This window comes from Hemiscyllium ocellatum, chromosome 21, assembly GCF_020745735.1.
Source record: "Hemiscyllium ocellatum isolate sHemOce1 chromosome 21, sHemOce1.pat.X.cur, whole genome shotgun sequence".
NCBI lineage: Eukaryota > Metazoa > Chordata > Chondrichthyes > Orectolobiformes > Hemiscylliidae > Hemiscyllium > Hemiscyllium ocellatum.
The window spans coordinates 64,194,578-64,208,946 of NC_083421.1; positions in this window are offsets into that span (position 1 = coordinate 64,194,578).

The following is a 14,369-nucleotide window of genomic DNA, read 5'->3' on the forward strand; positions in this document are numbered from 1 at the left end:
CACTAACCTTTTTGGGACTTTATCAAAGGCTTTCTGAAAATCCAGGTACACAACATCCACTGGATCTCCCTCGTCCATCTTCAGAGTTACATCCTCAAAAAATTCCAGAAGATTAGTCAAGCATGATTTCCCCTTCATAAATCCATGCTGACTCTGACCTATCCCATTACTGCTTTCCAGATGTGTCATAATTTTGTCCTTTATAATTGACTCCAGCATTTTTCCCACCACTGAGGTCAGACTAACTGGTCTATAATTGTCTGTTTTCTCTCTCCCTCCTTTCTTAAAAAGTGGGACAACATTAGCCACCCTCCCATCCGCAGGAACTGATCCTGAATCTATAGAACACTGGAAAACGATCACAAATGCATCCATGATTTCTAGAGCCACCTCCTTCAGTACCCTGGGATGCAGACCATCAGGCCCCGGGGACTTATCAGCCTTCAGACCCAACAGTCCCTCCAACACCAATTCCTGCCTAATATAAATTCCCTTCAGTTCAGGTCCTTCAGCCACTGTTGCCTCAGGGAGATTGCTTGTGTCTTCCCCAGTGAACACAGATCTAAAGTACCCATTCAACTCTTCTGCCATTTCTTTGTTCCCTGTAATAAATTAACCTGTTTCTGTCTTCAAGGGCCCAATTTTAGTCTTAACCATTTTTTTTCTTTTCACATACCTAAAAAAGCCTTTACTATCCTCCTTTATATTTTTGGCCAGTTTACCTTCGTACCTTATTTTTTCTTTGCATATTTCCTTTTTAGTTATCCTGTGTTGTTCTTTAAAAGCTTCCCAGTCCTCCGATTTCCCACTCATCTTTGCTATGTTATACTTTTTCCCTTTTGTCTTTCTATGGTCCTTAACTTCCCTCATCAGCCACGGCCACCCTGCCTCCACTTAGGATCTTTCTTCCTTTTTGGAATGAACTGATCCTGCATCTTCTGCATTATACCCAGAAATACCTGCCATTGTTGCTCCACTGCCATCCCTGCTAGGGTATTGCACCATTGAACTTTGACCAGCTCCTCCCTCATAGCTCCATAGTTCCCTTTATTCAACAGAAATATTGTCACTTCCGATTGTACCCTCTCCCTTTCAAATTGCAGATTGAAGCTTATTGTATTATGGTCACTACTTCCCAATGGCTCCTTCACTTCGAGGTCCCTGATCAATTCTGGTTCGTTGCACAATACCAGATCCAGAATTGCCTTCTCCCTGGTAGGCTCCAGCACCAGCTGCTCTAAGAATCCATCTCGGAGGCACTCCACAAACTCCCTTTCTTGGGGTCCAGTACCATCCTGATTCTCCCAGTATACCTGCATGTTGAAATCCCCCATAACAACTGTAGTAACATCTGTGCGAAAGGCCAATTTCAGCTTCTTATTCAACTTACATCCGACATCCAGACTACTGTTTAGGGGCCTGTAGATAACTCCCATTAGGGTCTTTCTACCCTTAGAATTTCTCAGCTCTATCCATACTGACTCTACATCCCCTGATTCCAGGTCCCCCCGCGCAAGGGACTGAATATCATTCCTTACCAACAGGGCCACCCCACCCCCTCTGCCAGTCAGTCTGCCCTTACGAGAGCACGTATAACCTGTCCACTTGAAGCCACGTCTCAGTTATCCCCACAACATCGTAACTGCCAATTTCCAAATGAGCCTTAAGCTTATCCACCTTATTTCCAATGCTTCGTGCATTCAAATATATTATTTTTAATTTGTAACTCCCCTCACCCTTCCTATAAATCCCTATTTCACTTGACCTTATGGCATGATCCTTTTTTGAGTTTTCTGCTCCATTGATTCCGTTGTTTTTCTTGACTTCTCTTGTTCTAACTTTCCCTTTAACTTCCTTCTTAAACTTCCAGTCTGTCCCCTCCCCCCCTGCTATTTCGCTATTTAGTTTAAACGCAGCTGTGTTGCAGTGGCAAACCTGCCTGCCAGAATGCTGGTCCCTCACCTATTAAGGTGCAACCCATCCCTCTTGTATAATTTATCCTGACCGCTAAACATACCCCAATGATCCAAGAATTTAAATCCTTACTTCCTGCACCAATTCCCCAGCCACACATTCAAGTCCATTTTCTCCCTGTTCTGGTCCTCTCCAGCCCGAGGAACTGGAAGCAAACTGGAGATAATCACCCTGGATGTCCTGCTTTTCAGCCTTCTTCCAAGTTCTCCGAAGTCCCGCTGAAGAAAGTTGGGGTTTTGCTGAAGGGAAATGGCTAGATTTAGGCTGTGGCCTGTAACCTGGCATTGCCATGACGATGGTGCTGGAGCGGTCATGTTTGCCCTGGGCCTGTAGTTGCGGGTTCAGAGTGAAGGATTGTGGATGCGTGTGGCAACAAAGGGCATTTTGGGGCATTTTTAGCCTTGATCCCCTCAGCCAATGATGCAGACAGATCACAACATGTCCAACAGCATGGTCCTTTCCTCATGCTCAGCAGAAACCAGTTCTCTGTCGATTCATCACAAAGGCACCAATAGTAGGGGGATATTAAAGTTGCAGAGCTTTGCATCTCAAGAAAGAGGCTCTTTGGCCCATTGTGTCTGTGCTGGTCATCAAACATCCATTTATTGTCGTTCCCCTTCCCACCATAAGGTGGTAAGAAAGGAAATCAGACTGTCACATTGTTTTTAATGTCTTAGAAAGGTTCAACTGCTTTTCAGCCGATAAAGTACTGGATTGAATTGTGATGATATTGCGGGGCTGATATTCCAAATCCCTCCGTCAATGTTCTTGTTGCATAGGTTCTGGTGAAATTTGACTTTAATTGGAAAGAAAACTAGCACCTTAACATCTATGAATCCATGTTATCACAAATAACCTTGATTGAAGGAAATCGACCATCCTTACTTGGTTTGGCCTACATGTGACTCCAGGAGGAAATGAGGACTGCAGATGCTGGACAGTCCGAGTCAAAAAGTATGGCGCTGGAAAAATCACAGCAGGTCAAGCAGCATCCGAGGAACAGGGCACTCGATGTTTCGGGCAGAAGCACTTCATCAGAATGGCTTTTCTAGTGCCATACTTTTCAACTCTACACGTGACTCCAGACCCACATGGTGTGGTTGGTATTTTTCTGTCCTCTGGCCCACATGATCCCCACATCCCATGAGTGAATTTTTAAAAATACTGACTTCAAGCACAGTTTCCATATTGTTTCTGAACAGCACGATCCCACAGTGATGTCAGTGTTTGTGAGATTGGTTTTTTTGGATGTTTATTCACCATGACATTGTGGACACTAACATGATTTATTTTGACACAGGTTCTGCAGATATTTTAAATCTATCTCAGAGTGCAAATGGAGCCATGGTTTAATATCTCATTGGAAAGACAGTGCAACTAATAGAGCAGCAGTCTGTCACACTTGACCCTCCGACAGAGCAGCACTCCCTCAGCGCTGACCTTCTGACAGTGCGGCACTCCCTCAGCACTGACCCTCTGACAGTGCGGCACTCCCTCAGCACTGACCCTCTGACAGTGTGGCACTCCCTCAGCACTGACCCTCCGACAGTGCGGCTCTCCCTCAGCGCTGACCCTCCAACAGTGCGGCACTCCCTCAGCACTGACCCTCCGACAGTGCAGCACTCCCTCAGCACTGACCCTCTGACAGTGCGGCACTTCCTCAGCACTGACCCTCCAACAGTGCAGCACTCCCTCAGCACTGACCCTCTGACAGTGCGGCACTTCCTCAGTACTGACCTTCTGACAGTGCGGCTCTCCCTCAGCACTGACCCTCCGACAATGCGGCACTCCCTCAACACTGACCCTCTGACAATGCGGCACTCCCTCAGCACTGACCCTCCGACAGTGCAGCACTCCCTCAGCACTGACCCTCCGACAGTGCGGCACTTCCTCAGCGCTGACCCTCCAACAGTGTGGCACTCCCTCAGCGCTGACCCTCCGACAGTGCCGCACTCCCTCAGCACTGACCCTCCAACAGTGCAGCAGTCCGTCGATGCTGACCCTCCGACAATGCAGCACTCCCTCAGATCTCCAATGGGAATACAATCATAGGTTGTGAGATTGAAGTGAAAGTGTGTGACTCTGTGTGAACAGGGGGAAGCTGAAGCTATAAATCAGTGTGACACACCAGCTCAAGTTTGGTGCAAGTGTCCCTGACCCTGGCTGACACACGATAACCTCTGCCTCACGTTTCCCTCTCATTGACACTGAGGGATGTTTTGATTCCAGGCAGTGACTCAGCTGCTCCTGCCTGTCCCAGAATAAGTCATCACTCTCACATGTCTGGTCATGTTTCTCTCTTTTATAGTAGCTCTTCCCAAGCATTAATCACAGAATCATCAAATCTTAAATCAGAGAAGCCATTCAGCCCAACTTGCCATTGCTAACTCTTTGGAAGAACACAGCAAGCCAGGCAGCATCAGGGAGTGGAGAAGTCAATGTTTCAGGTGTAATCCTTCTCATGACTACAAGTCCTGAAGCAGGGTTACACCTGAAATGTCGACATCTCCACCTCCTGATGCTGCCTGGCTTGACGTCATTGTCCAGTCTCCTGCTTGTCTAGCCTGGATTCCAGCATCTGCAGTTTTTTTGTCTCTAATGCTAGCTCTTTGAAAGAGTTTTCGAATCAGTCCGCCCATCTCCTGCTCTCTCCTCTGAAAATTCTCGTTTTTAGAAATTTTCCAATTCTCTTTTGGAAGTTTCCACTGAATCTGCTCCCTTTCAGTTCAGAACAACTCACTGCTTCAAACAAATTTCCTTTAGTCTCACTTCTAGTTCTTTTGTCATTAAACATAAACCAACGTCGAGCCCACCATCCAATCAAAGACATTCTTCTTAATGCTTTCTATCAAAGTTAGTAAGACTCAGTGTGGGTGGGAGCTGTACCCCAGTGAGAGTCAGTGTGTGTGGGAGCTGTACCCCAGTAAGAGTCAGTGTGTGTGGGAGCTGTACCCCAGTGAGAGTCAGTGAGTGTGTTACTGTACCCCAGTGAGAGTCAGTGTGTGAGAGACTGTACCCCAGTGAGAGTCAGTGTGTGTGTTACTGTACCCCAGTGAGAGTCAGTGTGTGTGGGAGCTGTACCGCAGTGAGAGTCAGTGTGTGTGGGACTGTACCCCAGTGAGAGTCAGTGTGTGTGGGAGCTGTACCGCAGTGAGAGTCAGTGTGTGTGGGAGCTGTACCGCAGTGAGAGTCAGTGTGTGTGGGAGCCGTACCCCAGTGAGAGTCAGTGAGTGTGTTACTGTACCCCAGTGAGAGTCAGTGTGTGTGTTACTGTACCCCAGTGAGAGTCAGTGTGTGTGGGAGCTGTACCGCAGTGAGAGTCAGTGTGTGTGGGACTGTACCCCAGTGAGAGTCAGTGTGTGTGGGAGCTGTACCGCAGTGAGAGTCAGTGTGTGTGGGAGCTGTACCGCAGTGAGAGTCAGTGTGTGTGGGAGCCGTACCCCAGTGAGAGTCAGTGAGTGTGTTACTGTACCCCAGTGAGAGTCAGTGTGTGAGAGACTGTACCCCAGTGAGAGTCAGTGTGTGTGGGACTGTACCCCAGTGAGAGTCAGTGTGTGTGGGAGCTGTACCGCAGTGAGAGTCAGTGTGTGTGGGAGCTGTACCGCAGTGAGAGTCAGTGTGTGTGGGAGCCGTACCCCAGTGAGAGTCAGTGAGTGTGTTACTGTACCCCAGTGAGAGTCAGTGTGTGTGTTACTGTACCCCAGTGAGAGTCAGTGTGTGTGGGAGCTGTACCGCAGTGAGAGTCAGTGTGTGTGGGACTGTACCCCAGTGAGAGTCAGTGTGTGTGGGAGCTGTACCGCAGTGAGAGTCAGTGTGTGTGGGAGCCGTACCCCAGTGAGAGTCAGTGAGTGTGTTACTGTACCCCAGTGAGAGTCAGTGTGTGAGAGACTGTACCCCAGTGAGAGTCAGTGTGTGTGGGACTGTACCCCAGTGAGAGTCAGTGTGTGTGGGAGCTGGACCCCAGTGAGAGTCAGTGAGTGTGTTACTGTACCCCAGTGAGAGTCAGTGTGTGAGAGACTGTACCCCAGTGAGAGTCAGTGTGTGTGGGACTGTACCCCAGTGAGAGTCAGTGTGTGTGGGAGCTGTACCCCAATGAGAGTCAGTGAGTGTGTTACTGTACCCCAGTGAGAGTCAGTGAGTGTGTTACTGTACCCCAGTGAGAGTCAATGTGTGAGAGACTGTACCCCAGTGAGAGTCAGTGTGTGGGAGCTGTACCCCAGTGAGAGTCAGTGTGTGTGGGACTGTACCCCAGTGAGAGTCAATGAGTGTGTTACTGTACCCCAGTGAGAGTCAGTGTGTGAGAGACTGTACCCCAGTGAGAGTCAGAGTGCGTGGGACTGTACCCCAGTGAGAGTCAGTGTGCGTGGGACTGTACCCCAGTGAGAGTCAGTGTGTGTGTGGGACACTGTACCCCAGTGAGAGTCAGTGTGTGTGGGAGCTGTACCGCAGTGAGAGTCAGTGTGTGTGGGAGCTGTACCGCAGTGAGAGTTAGTGTGTGTGGGACACTGTACCCCAGTGAGAGTCAGTGTGCGTGGGGACTGTACCCCGGTGAGAGTCAGTGTGTGTGGGAGCTGTACCCCAGTGAGAGTCAGTGTGCGTGGGACTGTACCGCAGTGAGAGTCAGTGTGTGTGGGAGCTGTACCCCAGTGAGAGTCAGTGTGCGTGGGGACTGTACCCCGGTGAGAGTCAGTGTGTGTGGGAGCCGTACCCCAGTGAGAGTCAGTGTGTGTGGGAGCCGTACCCCTGTGAGAGTCAGTGTGTGTGGGAGCTGTACCCCAGTGAGAGTTAGTATGTGCCTAGGTCTTACAAAACGAGAAGCATACCCTATGCAAGATGAAGCGTTTCTCTGAGCCATTGATGCGTTAATAGTTTGTGGGCGTTAATGAGTTGGTAGTTTGTGATAGAGTGTGAAGGTGTACATAGGGTTTGTAGGTTAGTGAAGATGGAATTTGGGCATTGGGTGTTAACTTGTTTGAAGAGAGACTCATGAAAAGATCAAACAGAGCAGTTCTAATTATTCGCATTAAACACCTTTGGATTTCAGAAATTGCAAGGAAATAAGACAGAGTACAGCCTGTTTTTATAAATCTCTGCTCTCTCTGTTGTGTCAATTGCTGTAACTTCCTGTTGTTTTGTACTCTCAGAGACAGCAGTGTTTAAGACGGCCTGACTGTTTGCGCACGTCATTACTCCATGTCTGATCTTAATATTAGCACCCGCCAACAACCCCCGGCCCTGAACAGAGCCGGTCTAATATCTGCAACCCTCGTATAAATCTGTGTTCAGTTTTAAAGTTAATCAGTTAATTGGATTTCTCTTCCATTCAACAACTGCTGATATGAACTCCGTGCACTATTCTGTTGTCCTCATCTGTCCTGGGGTCTGGCTTTGTTGGTTTTGCTTTCAGTATAGTTAACTAAGGCTCTGCTATTAACATGAGGCGAGGTCACGTTGGATTTGGGACTGGGTAATGGACCAGGCCAGCTGTTAGATTTGGAGATAGGTGAGCACTTTGGTGATAGTGACCACAATTTGGTTACATTTACTTTAGTGATGGAAAGGGTTAGGTATATACCACAGGGCAAGAATTATAGCTGAGGGAAAGGTAATTTTGAAGTGATTATGCAAGATTTAGGATGCATAGGATGGGAAAGAAGCTGCAGGGGATGGGCACAATTGAAATTTGGAGCTTGTTCGAAGAACAGCTACTGTGTGTCTTGGGTAAATATGTACCTGTCAGGCAGGGAGGAAGTAGTTGAGCGAGGGGATTGTCGTTTACTGAAGAAATTGAATCTCTTATCAAGAGGAAGAAGGAGGCTTATGTAAAAATGAGACGTGAAGGCTCAGTTAGGGCACTTGAGAGTTACAAGGTAGCCAGGAAGGACCAACAGAGAGAGCTAAGACGAGTCAGGAGAGGACATGAGAAGTCTTTGGCAGGTAGGATCAAGAAAAACCCTAAAGCTTTCTGTAGGTATGTCAGGAATCAAAAAATGACTAGAGTCAAGGACAGTAAAGGGAAGTTGTGTGTGAAGTCCAAGGAGATAGAAGAGGTGTTAAATGAATATTTTTCATCGATATTCACACAGGAAAAAGGCAATGTTGTCGAGGAGAATATAGAGATACAGGCTACTAGACTGGATAGGATTGAGGTTCATAAGGAGGAGATGTTAGCAATTCTAGAAAGTGTGAAAATAGGTAAGTTTCCTGTGCCAGATGGGATTTGATTAGTTCCCCACAGTGTGGAAACAGGCCCTTCAGCCCAACCCAACCCTTCAAAGAGTAACCCACCAAGACCAATGTACCTAACACTATGAGCAATTTAGCATGGCCAATCCACCTGACCTGTACATCTTTGGACTATGGGAGGAAACCCATGCAGACACTGGGAGAACGTGCAAACTCCACATAGACAGTCGCCCAAGGCTGGAATTGAACCTGGGACCCTGGTGCTGTGAGGCAGTAGTGCTAACTACTGAGCCACCCTGCTACCCTTAGGATTCTCTAGGAAGATAGAAAGGAGTTTGCAGAGTGTTTGGCTTTGATCTCTATGTCGTCATTGTCTACAGGAATAGTGCCAGAAGACTGGAGGATAGCAAATGTTGTCCCCTTGTTTGGGGAGTAGAGACAATCCTGGTAATTACAGACCAGTGAGCCTTACTTCGGATGTGGATAAAGTGTTGAAAAGGATTATAAGAGAGAGGATTTACAATCATCTAGAAAGAAATAATTTGATTAGCATTAGTTAACATGGTTTTGTGAAGGGTAGGTTGTGCCTCACAAACCTGACTGAGTTCTTTGAGAAGGTAACGAAACAGGTGGATGAGGGTAAAGTGGTTGATGTGGTGTATATGGGTCTCAGTAAGGGGTTTGATAAGGTTCCCCATGGTAGGCTATTGCAGAAAATAAGGAGGCGTGGGATTGAGGGTGATTTAGTGGTTTGGATCAGAAATTGGCTACTTGTAAGAAGACAGAGGGTGGTGGTTAATGGGAAATGTTCATCCTGGAGTTCAGTTACTAGTGGGGTACCGCAAGGATCTGTTTTGGGTCCACTAGTGTTTATAATTTTTATAAATGATCTGGGTGAGGGCTTAGAAGGATGGGTTAGTAAATGTGCGGATTAAACTAAGATCGGTGGAGTTATGGACAGTGTGGAAGGATATTGTAGGTTACAGAGGGACATAGATAAGCTGCAGAGCTGGGTGGGGAGGTGGCAAATGGAGTTTAATGTAGAAAAGTGTGAGGTGATTCACTTTGGAAGGAGTAACAGGAATGCAGAGTACTGGGTGATTGGGAAGATCCTTGGTAGTGTAGATGAGCAGAGGGATCTCTGTGTCCATGTACATAGATCCCTCAAAGTTACCATTCAGGTTGATAGGGTTGTTAAGAAGGCATACAGTGTGTTGGCTTTTATTAGTAGAGGGATTGAGTTCCAGAACCATGAGGTCATGTTGGAGCTGTACAAAACTCTGGTGCAGCTGCACTTGGAGTATTGCGTACAGTTCTGATTGCCGCATTATGGGAAGGATATAGAAGTTTTGCAAACGGTTCAGAGGAGATTTACTAGGATGTTGCCTGGTATGGAAAGAAGGTCTTATGAGGAAAGGCTGAGGGACTTGTGGCTGTTTTTGTTAGAGGAAGGTTGACTGGTGACTTAATGGAGACAGAGCTGAAAATGTGTTGCTGGAAAAGCGCAACAGGTCAGGTAGCATTCAAGCAGCAGGAGAATCAACGTTTCAGGCATGATCCCTTCTTCAGGAATGCTCCTTGGATGCTGCCGACCTGCTGCGCTTTTCCAGCAACACATTTTCAGCTCTGATCTCCAGCATCTGCAATCCTCACTTTCTTCTACTTAGTGGAGACATACAAGATGATCAGAGGATTAGATAAGGTGCTCAGTGAGAGCCTTTTTTCTCGGATGACCTTGATTTTAAAATTTGTGTCCCTGTTTTCAAATCTTTCAGAACAGTTATTAACAGGAACAGTGATAGATAGATAAATTGTTTCCACTGGTTGGGGATTCTCGAACTTGTCTGAGAATTAAGGGCAGACATAATTCTGTTCAGGAGAGATGTTAGGAAGCATGTCTACAGACAAAGGGTGGTAGAGGTTTGATACAATCTTCCACAAACGCTGGATCGAAGGTAGATACGTTTTTGTTCAGCACAGGTATTAAGGGATCTGGGCCAAAGGTGGAGTTATATGGAGTTAGACCACAGATCAGCCATGATCTTGTTGAATGGTGTAGCAGGCTTGAGGGGTGAGGGGCTGAATGGCCTCCTCCTGTTCCTATGTTCTCTATCTCTGTATCTGCTTCCAGCTTCAGTCCTTTGGGATAGCTGCCTTAATCCTTACCCTTTCAGCATTCTTCATTTTATTCCCTCCACTATTCGTGACAGTTCTCGAACTGCCTGGGCCCAACGTTCTAGGATTCTGTCCGGAGGTATTTCTCCCTCTCACTTTGCAACTTAAAACCTTTCTCTTTGACCAAACACCTGACTATTTGCCCTAACATCTCCTATGTAGCTCCTTTTGAGGTATCTCTGCTTCACACACGTGTGTGTGCCTTTGGGATGTTTTCCTACATTAAAGTTGCTGAATACACCTACATTGTTATTCTCTCCTGTGCTCCAGGTTGGTTGTAATGATCGCAGGTTTTGAAAGGGAGGGGATTTGTCAGAAGCTGCAATCCTGAGGAGTTTAGAGTGAGTTTGGATGTGCAGTTGGATTCCCACACAATTTGACGTTTGTAGGGGTCAAAGTGCAGGATCTGAGGGAAACCAGAGCAGGAAATCAAGGACAACGTGGAGCCACTGAGGGCCAGAGTCAATGCTGCTGTTAAATCAACATATTCTCTTCTCTCCATCAAACGGTATTGTTTTTTCTGGCTGATTTGTTGGGCTGTAATTCAACCCAAGAAGCAAATTCTCAGCGAAATATTTCTCAGCTTCTTCAGTGATAACTGAGGTAAACCTTTATTATCCCACAAAGTCATTCAGTGTCAACTTTTGCCCATGACGTTAAAAATCACACAACACCAGGTTATAGTCCAACAGGTTTAATTGGAAGCACACTAGCTTTCGCAGCGACACTCCCTGATGAAGGAGGTCGCTCTGAAAGCTAGTGCTTCCAATTAACCCTGTTGGACTGTAACCTGGTGTTGTGTGATTTTTAACTTTGTATACCCCAGTCCAACACCGGCATCTCCACACCATGACCTACTTTGCCCATGACCGCAGCCTCAAGCTTACTTCCAACCCTCAATCCGATTTGCTGTGGATCTGTGCATCAACTCAACACCTTCCCCACCCCCTGCACTCTAGTCTTCATTCTCTTTCTATTAAACCCCACCCCACCGACTCAACAAACACCTGACAATCTTACTCTTGAACGTTACAATTGACCAAAAGCCTCGTGAGACATTTATAAACAATGACGATTTCCCATTTTCTTCGTTGTATGGAGAATACTTCCCGTTGCCAGTCTGATTGAGCTGCTTCTAATTGTAAAGTTCTGCCCCTTTGTTCTATGCCCACTATCCCCCCAGAGGAGTATTAGTTAGGCCACCCACCATGAAATCTGGTTGGACAACAAGAATATTTGTCCTAAGAAAGGAAGTAGGCAAACAGCCCTGTCTACCCGCTCCTCCATTCAACAAGATTCTGCCTGATCTGGTTGTGGTCACAGCACCACTGATCTGGCCATTCCCCTGTGACCCTCAGGCTGCTCTCTAACTGATCCTTGAAGATCCTCCAGTCCATACAAGGTAAGAGAATTTGGAGATAGTGAGGACCGCAGATGCTGGAAATCAGAGTCAAAAGTGTGGTGCTGGAAAAGTACAGCAGGTCAGGCAGCATCTGAGGAGCAGGAGAATCAACATTTCGGGCATAAGCCCTTCATCAGGAAGCAGGGTAAGAGAATTCCACATGCTACTGACCGTCAGAGAGAACGCAATACTCCTCATCCTTTTCTTAAAAGGCAAAAGGATCTTGAATGGCCCCTTTATTTTGGAACTGTCTTTCCTAGTTTTAGTCTCCCCATATGAGGAAACATCACCCCAGTATCCATTCTGTCCAATCTCCTTGAGATTTTATGGATAAATTCTTCTAAAATCTGATGGATACTGTCTCAACTTGTTCAACCTTCTCTTATAAAATAAACTGCACCTCTCAGCAATAACACAAAGCACTATTGAGTCCTCATCTGCTAAAACTGCTCACTGTATCTGGGGTGTCCTGGAATACAAGCTGACCCTACTCTCTTTCCCCTCGAACAGGATGAGGACCCCTGCTTCCTTTGTTACATCCCTCTCTTCCCTGGGGGCAGTGGGAACAAACTTCCCTGGCTTCCCTCTGACCAATGTTCACCTCTTTCTGCATCTATCCTCCAGCCCACTCAGCTCATCTCAACAGTGAGAACCTCAGTCTAATCTCCACTAAACTGTGGATCAGCCGACCAACCCTCCTGGATCAGCCTTCGCCAATATTTTCAATCATTCTCCATTGTCAGATAGCTCTCTCTTTAAATTCGCCGACATCATCCCCTCCTCATATATCACCCCCGTCTCTGCTGACCTTGGGAATGCCTTTCCGATCACCAACCTCACTACCTCTTCCTCAGTCCCTGAATCTATTGTCACCTCCTAATTTCCCTGAACTCCTCGTTTAAATCTCTGTCAGCAGGTTTCTGGCTCTGTCCAACTGAGACAGCTCTGTCACCCTCCTAACCAGTCTGTCACCCTCCACCCCTCTTCATCCAAACTTCTGCTGGCCATGTCTTTGCATCAAGGCCCCATTCAGCGTTTCTCCCTGTTAACACTGACCCACAATGCCTCACTTCAACCCATGGCTTCATTTTCAAATTCTCTTGTTTTCAAATTCTTCTACAACAATGTTCCTCCCTATCTCTGTCACATCCTCCAGTCCCTACATCCCTCCCTATCTCTGTCACCCCCTCCAGCCCCTACACCCCCTCCCTATCTCTGTCAACCCCTCCAGCCCCTACACCCCTCCCTATCTCTGTCAACCCCTCCAGCCCCTACACCCCTCCCTATCTCTGTCAACCCCTCCAGTCCCTACATCCCTCCCTATCTCTGTAACCTCCTCCAGTCCCTACACCCCCTCCCTATCTCTGTAACCTCCTCCAGTCCCTACACCCCCTCCCTATCTCTGTCACATCCTCCAGTCCCTACACACTCTGAGATTTCATGCTGTTCTGGTTCTTGTGTCTTGAACGTCCCAATTTTTATCACTCCACCATCAGTGGCTGCACCTTCCGTTTCCTAGGATCTGAATTTCTAGGAAATTCCATCAATATCTCAGTGTAGAGAAGGCATGGTGGCTCAGTGGTTAGTACTGCTGCCTCACAGCCGCAGGGACCCGGGTTCAATTCCACCCTCCACACGACTGTCTGTGTGGAGTTTGTATGTTCTCCCCTTGTCTATGTGGGTTTCCTCCCACAGTCCAAAGATTTGCTGGTCAGGGTGGAATGGCTGTTCTAAATTGCCAAAGTGTTCGGGGATGTGTAGGTTAGGTGCATTCATAAGGGGAAATGTGAAGTAATAGGTTAGGGGAATGAGTCTGGGTGGGCTAGTCTTCGGAGGGTCAGTGTGGACTTGTTATGTCAAATGGCCTGTTTCCACACCGTAGGGATTCTATGTTCTGAACCTTGCTGTCTTGCATTAAATTGCCCCTTAAAACCTCGCACCTTAATCAAGCTCTAGGTTACCTGCTGTAATATCACCTTGTCTGATTCATTCTTGCGAAGCTCCTTTCATTACAGGAGAGTTGCAATATAAACATAAGGTGCTGTTGTCATCGACCTATCAACCATTCAAAAGACCTCATCAAAATCACTCACTAATTCTCCACATCAATGGGACGATAGCTCAAATGATGCAACAATCTTGTGAAATTTAACCTTTTCAGTCCTGGTGAATCAATGTCATTGGTCACTTGTAAAGGCAGCTTTATTTATTTAATTTTATATTGGTGTTGTTATCATATTGTAAAGTGGAATATACTAGTTTGTATTATTTTTGTAATTTTGTAAAAAATCTTTAAAATGTTCTTTTTCAATAAAAATACTATTAAAACAAGAAAAGGCACCTTTTCATTCCACTAAGAACAAGGACCACCTGCAGAAATTCACCAAGGTCCCTCAGAGAACGCCTTCAAAACCCAGAACTACTTTCAATTAGAAGGACAAGGGCAGCAGATACATGGGAACCCCACCCCCTGCAAGTTCCCCTCCAAGCCACTCACCATCCTGACTTGGAAATATATCACCGTTCCTTCACTGTTGCTGGGTCAAAATCCTGGAATTCCCTCCCTAAGGGCATTAAGGGTCTACCTACAGCACATGGACTGCAGCGGTTCAAGAAGACAGCTCACCCCCCA